The sequence below is a fragment of the Lissotriton vulgaris genome, unplaced genomic scaffold, assembly GCF_964263255.1.
Source record: "Lissotriton vulgaris unplaced genomic scaffold, aLisVul1.2 SCAFFOLD_882, whole genome shotgun sequence".
NCBI classification, from domain to species: domain Eukaryota; kingdom Metazoa; phylum Chordata; class Amphibia; order Caudata; family Salamandridae; genus Lissotriton; species Lissotriton vulgaris.
Genome location: NW_028254400.1, coordinates 366,775 through 377,966, shown reverse-complemented (window position 1 = coordinate 377,966; position 11,192 = coordinate 366,775).

Here is an 11,192-nt window from a genome sequence, read left to right as displayed (position 1 = left end):
AGGCCTGGCGGTGTCATGCAGCACGGAGGCCTGGCGGTGTCATGCATGGAGGCCTGGCGGTGTCATGCAGCATGGAGGCCTGGCGGTGTCATGCACGGAGGCCTGGCGGTGTCATGCAGCACGGAGGCCTGGCGGTGTCATGCAGCACGGAGGCCTGGCGGTGTCATGCAGCACAGAGGCTTGGCGGTGTCATGCAGCACGGAGGCCTGGCGGTGTCATGCAGCACGGAGGCCTGGCGGTGTCATGCACGGAGGCCTGGCGGTGTCATTCAGTACGGAGGCCTGGCTGTGTCATGCAGCACGGAGGCCTGGTGGTGTCATGCACGGAGGCCTGGCGGTGTCATGCATCACGGTGGCCTGGCGGTGTCATGCAGCACGGAGGCCTGGCGGTGTCATGCAGCACGGAGGCCTGGCGGTGTCATGCAGCACAGAGGCCTGGCGGTGTCATGCACGGAGGCCTGGCGGTGTCATGCAACACTGAGGCCTGGCGGTGTCATGCAGCACGGAGGCTTGGCGGTGTCATGCACGGAGGCCTGGCGGTGTCATGCAGCACGGAGGCCTGGTGGTGTCATGCACGGAGGCCTGGCGGTGTCATGCAGCACGGAGGCCTGGCGGTGTCATGCAGCACGGAGGCCTGGCGGTGTCATGCACGGAGGCCTGGCGGTGTCATGCAGCATGGAGGCCTGGCGGTGTCATGCAGCACGGAGGCCTGGCGGTGTCATGCAGCACGGAGGCCTGGCGGTGTCATGCAGCACGGAGGCCTGGCGGTGTCATGCAGCATGGAGGCCTGGCGGTGCCATGCAGCACGGAGGCCTGGCGGTGTCATGCATGGAGGCCTGGCGGTGTCATGCACGGAGGCCTGGCGGTGTCATGCAGCACGGAGGCCTGACGGTGTCATGCAGCACGGAGGCCTGGCGGTGTCATGCACGGAGGCCTGGCGGTGTCATGCAGCACGGAGGCCTGGCGGTGTCATGCAGCACGGAGGCCTGGTGGTGTCATGCACGGAGGCCTGGCGTTCTCATGCAGCACGGAGGCCTGGCGGTATCATGCAGCACGGAGGCCTGGCGGTGTCATGCAGCACGGAGGCCTGGCGATGTCATGCACGGAGGTCTGGCGGTGTCATGCACTGAGGCCTGGCGGTGTCATGCACTGAAGCCTGGCGGTGTCATGCTCGGAGGCCTGGCGGTGTCATGCAGCACGGAGGCCTGGCGGTGTCATGCACGGAGGCCTGGCGGTGTCATGCAGCACGGAGTCCTGGCGGTGTCATGCAGCACGGAGGCCTGGCGGTGTCATGCACGGAGGCCTGGCGGTGTCATGCAGCATGGAGGCCTGGCGGTGTCATGCAGCACGGAGGCCTGGCGGTGTCATGCAGCACGGAGGCCTGGCGGTGTCATGCAGCACGGAGGCCTGGCGGTGTCATGCAGCACGGAGGCCTGGCGGTGTCATGCATGGAGGCCTGGCGGTGTCATGCACGGAGGCCTGGCGGTGTCATGCAGCACGGAGGCCTGGCGGTGTCATGCAGAACGGAGGCCTGGCGGTGTCATGCAGCACGGAGGCCTGGCGGTGTCATGCACGGAGGCCTGGCGGTGTCATGCAGCACGGAGGCCTGGCGGTGTCATGCAGCACAGAGGCCTGGCGGTGTCATGCAGCACGGAGGCCTGGCGGTGTCATGCATGGAGGCCTGGCAGTGTCATGCAGCACGGAGGCCTGGTGGTGTCATGCACGGAGGCCTGGCAGTGTCATGCAGCACGGAGGCCTGGCGGTGTCATGCAGCACGGAGGCCTGGCGGTCTCATGCAGCACGGAGGCCTGGCGGTGTCATGCAGCATGGAGGCCTGGCGGTGTCATGCAGCACGGAGGCCTGGCGATGTCATGCAGCACGGAGGCCTGGCGGTGTCATGCAGCACGGAGGCCTGGCGGTGTCATGCAGCACGGAGGCCTGGCGGTGTCATGCAGCACGGAGGCCTGGCGGTGTCATGCAGCACGGAGGCCTGGCGGTGTCATGCAGCACGGAGGCCTGGCGGTGTCATGCAGCACGGAGGCCTGGCGGTGTCATAAAGCACGGAGGCCTGGGGGTGTCATGCAGCACGGAGGCCTGGCGGTGTCATGCAGCACGGAGGCCTGGCGGTGTCATGCAGCATGGAGGCCTGGCGGTGTCATGCAGCACGGAGGCCTGGCGGTGTCATGCAGCACGGAGGCCTGGCGGTGTCATGCAGCACGGAGGCCTGGCGGTGTCATGCAGCACGGAGGCCTGGCGGTGTCATGCAGCACGGAGGCCTGGCGGTGTCATGCAGCACGGAGGCCTGGCGGTGTCATGCAGCACGGAGGCCTGGCGGTGTCATGCAGCACGGATGCCTGGCGGTGTCAAGCACGGAGGCCTGGCGGTGTCATGCAGCACGGAGGCCTGGCGGTGTCATGCACGGAGGCCTGGCGGTGTCATGCAGCACAGAGGCCTGGCGGTGTCATACATGGAGGCTCGGTGGTGTCATGCAGCACGGAGGCCTGGCGGTGTCATGCAGCACGGAGGCCTGGCGGTGTCATGCAGCACGGAGGCCTGGCGGTGTCATGCAGCATGGAGGCCTGGCGGTGTCATGCAGCACAGAGGCCTGGCGGTGTAATGCGCGGAGGCCTGGCGGTGTCATGCAGCACGGAGGCCTGGCGGTGTCATGCACTGAGGCCTGGCGGTGTCATGCAGCACGGAGGCCTGGCGGTGTCATGCAACATGGAGGCCTGGCGGTGTCATGCAGCACGGAGGCCTGGCGGTGTCATGCAGCACAGAGGCCTGGCGGTGTCATGCAGCACGGAGGCCTGGCGGTGTCATGCAGCACGGAGGCCTGGCGGTGTCATGCAGCACGGAGGCCTGGCGGTGTCATGCAGCACGGAGGCCTGGCGGTGTCATGCACGGAGGCCTGGCGGTGTCATGCAGCACGGAGGCCTGGCGGTGTCATGCAGCACGGAGGCCTGGCGGTGTCATGCAGCACGGAGGCCTGGCGGTGTCATGCAGCACGGAGGCCTGGCGGTGTCATGCAGCACAGAGGCCTGGCGGTGTCATGCAGCACGGAGGCCTGGCAGTGTCATGCAGCACGGACGCCTGGCGGTGTCATGCACGGAGGCCTGGCGGTGTCATGCAGCACGGAGGCCTGGCGGTGTCATGCAGCACGGTGTCATGCAGCACGGAGGCCTGGCGGTGTCATGCAGCACGGAGGCCTGGCGGTGTCATGCAGCACGGAGGCCTGGCGGTGTCATGCATGGACGCCTGGCGGTGTCATGCAGCATGGAGGCCTGGCGGTGTCATGCACGGAGGCCTGGCGGTGTCATGCAGCACGGAGGCCTGGTGGTGTCATGCAGCACGGAGGCCTGGTGGTGTCATGCAGCACGGAGGCCTGGCGGTGTCATGCAGCACGGAGGCCTGGCGGTGTCATGCAGCACGGAGGCCTGGCGGTGTCATGCACCACGGAGGCCTGGCGGTGTCATGCACGGAGGCCTGCCGGTGTCAATCACGGAGGCCTGGCGGTGTCATGCAGCACAGAGGCCTGGCGGTGTCATGCAGCACAGAGGCCTGGCGGTGTCATGCATGGACGCCTGGCGGTGTCATGCAGCACGGAGACCTGGCGGTGTCATGCACGGAGGCCTGGCGGTGTCATGCAGCACGGAGGCCTGGTGGTGTCATGCAGCACGGAGGCCTGGTGGTGTCATGCAGCACGGAGGCCTGGCGGTGTCATGCAGCACGGAGGCCTGGCGGTGTCATGCACCACGGAGGCCTGGCGGTGTCATGCACCACGGAGGCCTGGCGGTGTCATGCACGGAGGCCTGCCGGTGTCAATCACGGAGGCCTGGCGGTGTCATGCAGCACAGAGGCCTGGCGGTGTCATGCAGCACAGAGGCCTGGCGGTGTCATGCAGCACGGAGGCCTGGCGGTGTCATGCATGGAGGCCTGGCGGTGTCATGCAGCACGGAGGCCTGGCGGTGTCATGCAGCACGGAGGCATGGCGGTGTCATGCACGGAGGCCTGGCGGTGTCATGCAGCACGGATGCCTGGCGGTGTCATGCATGGAGGCCTGGCGGTGTCATGCAGCACGGAGGCCTGGCGGTGTCATACATGGAGGCTCGGCGGTGTCATGCAGCACGGAGGCCTGGCAGTGTCATACATGGAGGCTCGGCGGTGTCATGCAGCACGGAGGCCTGGCGGTGTCATGCGTGGAGGCCTGGCGGTGTCATGCGTGGAGGCCTGGCGGTGTCATGCAGCACGGAGGCCTGGCGGTGTCATGCAGCACGGAGGCCTGGCAGTGTCATGCACGAAGGCCTGGCGGTGTCATGCAGCACAGAGGCCTGGCGGTGTCATGCAGCACAGAGGCCTGGCGGTGTCATGCAGCACGGAGGCCTGGCGGTGTCATGCAGCACGGAGGCCTGGCGGTGTCATGCAGCACGGTGTCATGCAGCACGGAGGCCTGGCGGTGTCATGCAGCACGGAGGCCTGGCGGTGTCATGCAGCACGGAGGCCTGGCGGTGTCATGCAGCACGGAGGCCTGGCGGTGTCATGCAGCACGGAGGCCTGGCGGTTTCATGCAGCACGGAGGCCTGGCGGTGTCATACATGGAGGCTCGGCGGTGTCATGCAGCACGGAGGCCTGGTGGTGTCATGCACGGAGGCCTGGCGGTGTCATGCACGAGGCCTGGTGGTGTCATGCAGCACGGAGGCCTGGCGGTGTCATGCACGGAGGCCTGGTGGTGTCATGCAGCACGGAGGCCTGGCGGTGTCATGCAGCACGGATGCCTGGCGGTGTCATGCACGGAGGCCTGGCGGTGTCATGCAGCACGGAGGCCTGGCGGTGTCATGCAGCACGGAGGCCTGGCGGTGTCATACATGGAGGCTCGGCGGTGTCATGCAGCACGGAGGCCTGGCAGTGTCATACATGGAGGCTCGGCGGTGTCATGCAGCACGGAGGCCTGGCGGTGTCATGCGTGGAGGCCTGGCGGTGTCATGCGTGGAGGCCTGGCGGTGTCATGCAGCACAGAGGCCTGGCGGTGTCATGCAGCACGGAGGCCTGGCGGTGTCATGCACGGAGGCCTGGCGGTGTCATGCAGCACAGAGGCCTGCGGTGTCATGCAGCACGGAGGCCTGGCGGTGTCATGCAGCACCAAGGCCTGGCGGTGTCATGCAGCACCGAGGCCTGGCGGTGTCATGCAGCACGGAGGCCTGTCGGTGTAATGCAGCACGGATGCCTGGCGGTGTCATGCAGCACCGAGGCCTGGCGGTGTCATGCACGGAGGCCTGGCGGTGTCATGCAGCACCGAGGCCTGGCGGTGTCATGCACGGAGGCCTGGCGGTGTCATGCAGCACGGAGGCCTGACGTTGTCATGCAGCACGGAGGCCTGGCGGTGTCATGCACGGAGGCCTGGCGGTGTCATGCAGCACAGAGGCCTGGCGGTCTCATGCAGCACGGAGGCCTGGCGGTGTCATGCAGCACCGAGGCCTGGCGGTGTCATGCAGCACCGAGGCCTGGCGGTGTCATGCAGCACGGAGGCCTGTCGGTGTCATGCAGCACGGAGGCCTGTCGGTGTCATGCAGCACGGAGGCCTGTCGGTGTCATGCAGCACGGAGGCCTGGTGGTGTCATGCAGCACGGAGGCCTGGCGGTGTCATGCAGCACGGTGGACTGGCGGTGTCATGCAGCACGGAGGCTTGGCGGTGTCATGCAGCACGGAGGCCTGGCGGTGTCATGCAGCACGGAGGCCTGGCGGTGTCATGCACGGAGGCCTGGCGGTGTCATGCACGGAGGCCTGGCGGTGTCATGCAGCACGGAGGCCTGGCGGTGTCATGCAGCACGGAGGCCTGGCGGTGTCATGCAGCACGGAGGCCTGGCGGTGTCATGCAGCACGGAGGCCTGGCGGTGTCATGCAGCACGGAGGCCTGGTGGTGTCATGCAGCACGGAGGCCTGGCGGTGTCATGCAGCACGGAGGCCTGGCGGTGTCATGCAGCACGGAGGCCTGGCGGTGTCATGCACGGAGGCCTGGCGGTGTCATGCAGCATGGAGGCATGGCGGTGTCATGCAGCACGGAGGCCTGGCGGTGTCATGCAGCACGGAGGCCTGGCGGTGGCATGCAGCACGGAGGCCTGGCGGTGTCATGCAGCACGGAGGCCTGGCGGTGTCATGCAGCACGGAGGCCTGGCGGTGTCATGCACGGAGGCCTGGCGGTGTCATGCAGCACGGAGGCCTGGCGGTGTCATGCAGCACTCCTGCACGGAGGCCTGGCGGTGTCATGCAGCACGGAGGCCTGGCGGTGTCATGCAGCACGGAGGCCTGGCGGTGTCATGCAGCACGGAGGCCTGGCGGTGTCATGCAGCACGGAGGCCTGGCGGTGTCATGCAGCACGGAGGCCTGGCGGTGTCATGCAGCACGGAGGCCTGGTGGTGTCATGCAGCACGGAGGCCTGGCGGTATCATGCAGCACGGAGGCCTGGTGGTGTCATGCATGGAGGCATGGCGGTGTCATGCAGCACGGAGGCCTGGCGGTGTCATGCAGCACGGAGGCCTGGCGGTGTCATGCAACACGGAGGCCTGGCGGTGTCATGCACGGAGGCCTGGCGGTGTCATGCAGCACGGAGGCCTGGTGGTGTCATGCACGGAGGCCTGGCGGTGTCATGCACGGAGGCCTGGCGGTGTCATGCAGCACGGAGGCATGGCGGTGTCATGCAGCACGGAGGCCTGGTGGTGTCATGCACGGAGGTCTGGCGTTGTCATTCAGCACGGAGGCCTGGCGGTGTCATGCAGCACGGAGGCCTGGCGGTGTCATGCAGCACGGAGGTCTGGCGGTGTCATGCAGCACGGAGGCCTGGCGATGTCATGCACGGAGGCCTGGCGGTGTCATGCACTGAGGCCTGGCGGTGTCATGCACTGAGGCCTGGCGGTGTCATGCACGGAGGCCTGGCGGTGTCATGCAGCACGGAGGCCTGGCGGTGTCATGCACGGAGGCCTGGCGGTGTCATGCAGCACGGAGGCCTGGCAGTGTCATGCACGGAGGCCTGGCGGTGTCATGCAGCACGGAGGCCTGGCGGTGTCATGCAGCACGGAGGCCTGGCGGTGTCATGCAGCACGGAGGCCTGGTGGTGTCATGAACGGAGGCCTGGCGGTGTCATGCACGGAGGCCTGGTGGTGTCATGCAGCACGGAGGCCTGGCGGTGTCATGCACGGAGGCCTGGCGGTGTCATGCAGCACGGAGTCCTGGCGGTGTCATGCACGGAGGCCTGGCGGTGTCATGCAGCACGGAGGCCTGGCGGTGTCATGCAGCACGGAGGCCTGGCGGTGTCATGCGCGGAGGCCTGGCGGTGTCATGCAGCACAGAGGCCTGGCGGTGTCATGCACGGAGGCCTGGTGATGTCATGCAGCACGGAGGCCTGGCGGTGTCATGCAGCACGGAGGCCTGGTGGTGTCATGCAGCACGGAGGCCTGGCGGTGTCATGCAGCACGGAGGCCTGGCGGTGTCATGCAGCACGGAGGCCTGGCGGTGTAATGCAGCACGGAGGCCTGGTGGTGTCATGCACGGAGGCCTGGCGGTGTCATGCACGGAGGCCTGGCGGTGTCATGCAGCACGGAGCCCTGGCGGTGTCATGCAGCATGGAGGCCTGGCTTTGTCATGCACGGAGGCCTGGCAGTGTCATGCAGCACGGAGGCCTGGCGGTGTCATGCAGCACGGAGGCATGGCGGTGTCATGCAGCAAGGAGGCCTGGCGGTGTCATGCAGCATGGAGGCCTGGCGGTGTCATGCAGCACTCCTGCACGGAGGCCTGGCGGTGTCATGCAGCACGGAGGCCTGGCGGTGTCATGCAGCACGGAGGCCTGGCGGTGTCATGCAGCACGGAGGCCTGGCGGTGTCATGCAGCACGGAGGCCTGGCGGTGTCATGCAGCACGGAGGCCTGGCGGTGTCATGCAGCACGGAGGCCTGGCGGTATCATGCAGCACGGAGGCCTGGTGGTGTCATGCACGGAGGCATGGCGGTGTCATGCAGCACGGAGGCCTGGCGGTGTCATGCACGGAGGCCTGGCGGTGTCATGCATGGAGGCCTGGCGGTGTCATGCAGCACGGAGGCATGGCGGTGTCATGCAGCACGGAGGCCTGGTGGTGTCATGCACGGAGGCCTGGCGTTGTCATTCAGCACGGAGGCCTGGCGGTGTCATGCAGCACGGAGGCCTGGCGGTGTCATGCAGCACGGAGGCCTGGCGATGTCATGCACGGAGGCCTGGCGGTGTCATGCACTGAGGCCTGGCGGTGTTATTCACTGAGGCCTGGCGGTGTCATGCACGGAGGCCTGGCGGTGTCATGCAGCACGGAGGCCTGGCGGTGTCATGCACGGAGGCCTGGCGGTGTCATGCAGCACGGAGGCCTGGCGGTGTCATGCACGGAGGCCTGGCAGTGTCATGCAGCACGGAGGCCTGGCGGTGTCATGCACGGAGGCCTGGCGGTGTCATGCAGCACGGAGGCCTGGCGGTATCATGCAGCACGGAGGCCTGGCGGTGTCATGCAGCACGGAGGCCTGGCGATGTCATGCACGGAGGCCTGGCGGTGTCATGCACTGAGGCCTGGCGGTGTCATGCACTGAGGCCTGGCGGTGTCATGCACTGAGGCCTGGCGGTGTCATGCACGGAGGCCTGGCGGTGTCATGCAGCACAGAGGCCTGGCGGTGTCATGCAGCACGGAGGCCTGGCAGTGTCATGCACGGAGGCCTGGCAGTGTCATGCACGGAGGCCTGGCGGTGTCATGCAGCACGGAGGCCTGGCGGTGTCATGCACGGAGGCCTGGCGGTGTCATGCAGCACAGAGGCCTCTCGGTGTCATGCAGCACGGAGGCCTGGTGGTGTCATACATGGAGGCTCGGCGGTGTCATGCAGCACGGAGGCCTGGCTTTGTCATGCACGGAGGCCTGGCGGTGTCATGCAGCATGGAGGCCTGGCAGTGTCATGCACGGAGGCCTGGCGGTGTCATGCAGCACGGAGGCCTGGCGGTGTCATGCAGCACGGAGGCCTGGTGGTGTCATGCACGGAGGCCTGGCGGTGTCATGCAGCAGGGAGGCCTGGCGGTGTCATGCACGGAGGCCTGGCGGTGTCATGCAGCACGGAGGCCTGGCGGTGTCATGCACGGAGGCCTGGCGGTGTCATGCAGCACGGAGGCCTGGCGGTGTCATGCACGGAGGCCTGGCGGTGTCATGCAGCACGGAGGCCTGGCAGTGTCATGCACGGAGGCCTGGCGGTGTCATGCAGCACGGAGGCCTGGCGGTGTCATGCAGCACGGAGGCCTGGCGGTGTCATGCAGCACGGAGGCCTGGCGGTGTCATGCACGGAGGCCTGGCGGTGTCATGCAGCACGGAGGCCTGGCGGTGTCATGCAGCACGGAGGCCTGGCGGTGTCATGCACGGAGGCCTGGCGGTGTCATGCAGCACGGAGGCCTGGCGGTGTCATGCACGGAGGCCTGGCGGTGTCATGCAGCACGGAGGCCTGGCGGTGTCATGCGCGGAGGCCTGGCGGTGTCATGCAGCACAGAGGCCTGGCGGTGTCATGCACGGAGGCCTGGCGATGTCATGCAGCACGGAGGCCTGGCGGTGTCATGCAGCACGGAGGCCTGGCGGTGTCATGCAGCATGGAGGCCTGGCGGTGTCATGCAGCACGGAGGCCTGGCGGTGTCATGCAGCACGGAGGCCTGGCGGTGTAATGCAGCACGGAGGCCTGGTGGTGTCATGCACGGAGGCCTGGCGGTGTCATGCACGGAGGCCTGGCGGTGTCATGCAGCACGGAGCCCTGGCGGTGTCATGCAGCACGGAGGCCTGGCTTTGTCATGCACGGAGGCCTGGCAGTGTCATGCAGCACGGAGGCCTGGCGGTGTCATGCAGCAAGGAGGCCTGGCGGTGTCATGCAGCACGGAGGCCTGGCGGTGTCATGCAGCACTCCTGCACGGAGGCCTGGCGGTGTCATGCAGCACGGAGGCCTGGCGGTGTCATGCAGCACGGAGGCCTGGCGGTGTCATGCAGCACGGAGGCCTGGCGGTGTCATGCAGCACGGAGGCCTGGCGGTGTCATGCAGCACGGAGGCCTGGCGGTATCATGCAGCACGGAGGCCTGGCGGTGTCATGCACGGAGGCATGGCGGTGTCATGCAGCACGGAGGCCTGACGGTGTCATGCAGCACGGAGGCCTGGCGGTGTCATGCAACACGGAGGCCTGGCGGTGTCATGCAACACGGAGGCCTGGCGGTGTCATGCACGGAGGCCTGGCGGTGTCATGCAGCACGGAGGCCTGGCGGTGTCATGCACGGAGGCCTGGCGGTGTCATGCACGGAGGCCTGGCGGTGTCATGCAGCACGGAGGCATGGCGGTGTCATGCAGCATGGAGGCCTGGTGGTGTCATGCACGGAGGCCTGGCATTGTCATTCAGCACGGAGGCCTGGCGGTGTCATGCAGCACGGAGGCCTGGCGATGTCATGCACGGAGGCCTGGCGGTGTCATGCACTGAGGCCTGGCGGTGTCATGCAGCACGGAGGCCTGGCGATGTCATGCACGGAGGCCTGGCGGTGTCATGCACGGAGGCCTGGCGGTGTCATGCAGCACGGAGGCCTGGCGGTGTCATGCAGCACGGAGGCCTGGTGGTGTCATGCACGGAGGCCTGGCGGTGTCATGTACGGAGGCCTGGTGGTGTCATGCAGCAGGGAGGCCTGGCGGTGTCATGCACGGAGGCCTGGCGGTGTCATGCAGCACGGAGGCCTGGCGGTGTCATGCACGGAGGCCTGGCGGTGTCATGCAGCACGGAGGCCTGGCGGTGTCATGCACGGAGGCCTGGCGGTGTCATGCAGCACGGAGGCCTGGCAGTGTCATGCACGGAGGCCTGGCGGTGTCATGCAGCACGGAGGCCTGGCGGTGTCATGCAGCACGGAGGTCTGGCGGTGTCATGCACGGAGGCCTGGCGGTGTCACGCAGCACGGAGGCCTGGCGGTGTCAAGCACGGAGGCCTGGCGGTGTCATGCAGCACGGAGGCCTGGCGGTGTCATGCAGCACGGAGGCCTGGCGGTGTCATGCAGCACGGAGGTCTGGCGGTGTCATGCACGGAGGCCTGGCGGTGTCACGCAGCACGGAGGCCTGGCGGTGTCAAGCACGGAGGCCTGGCGGTGTCATGCAGCACGGAGGCCTGGCGGTGTCATGCAGCACGGAGGCCTG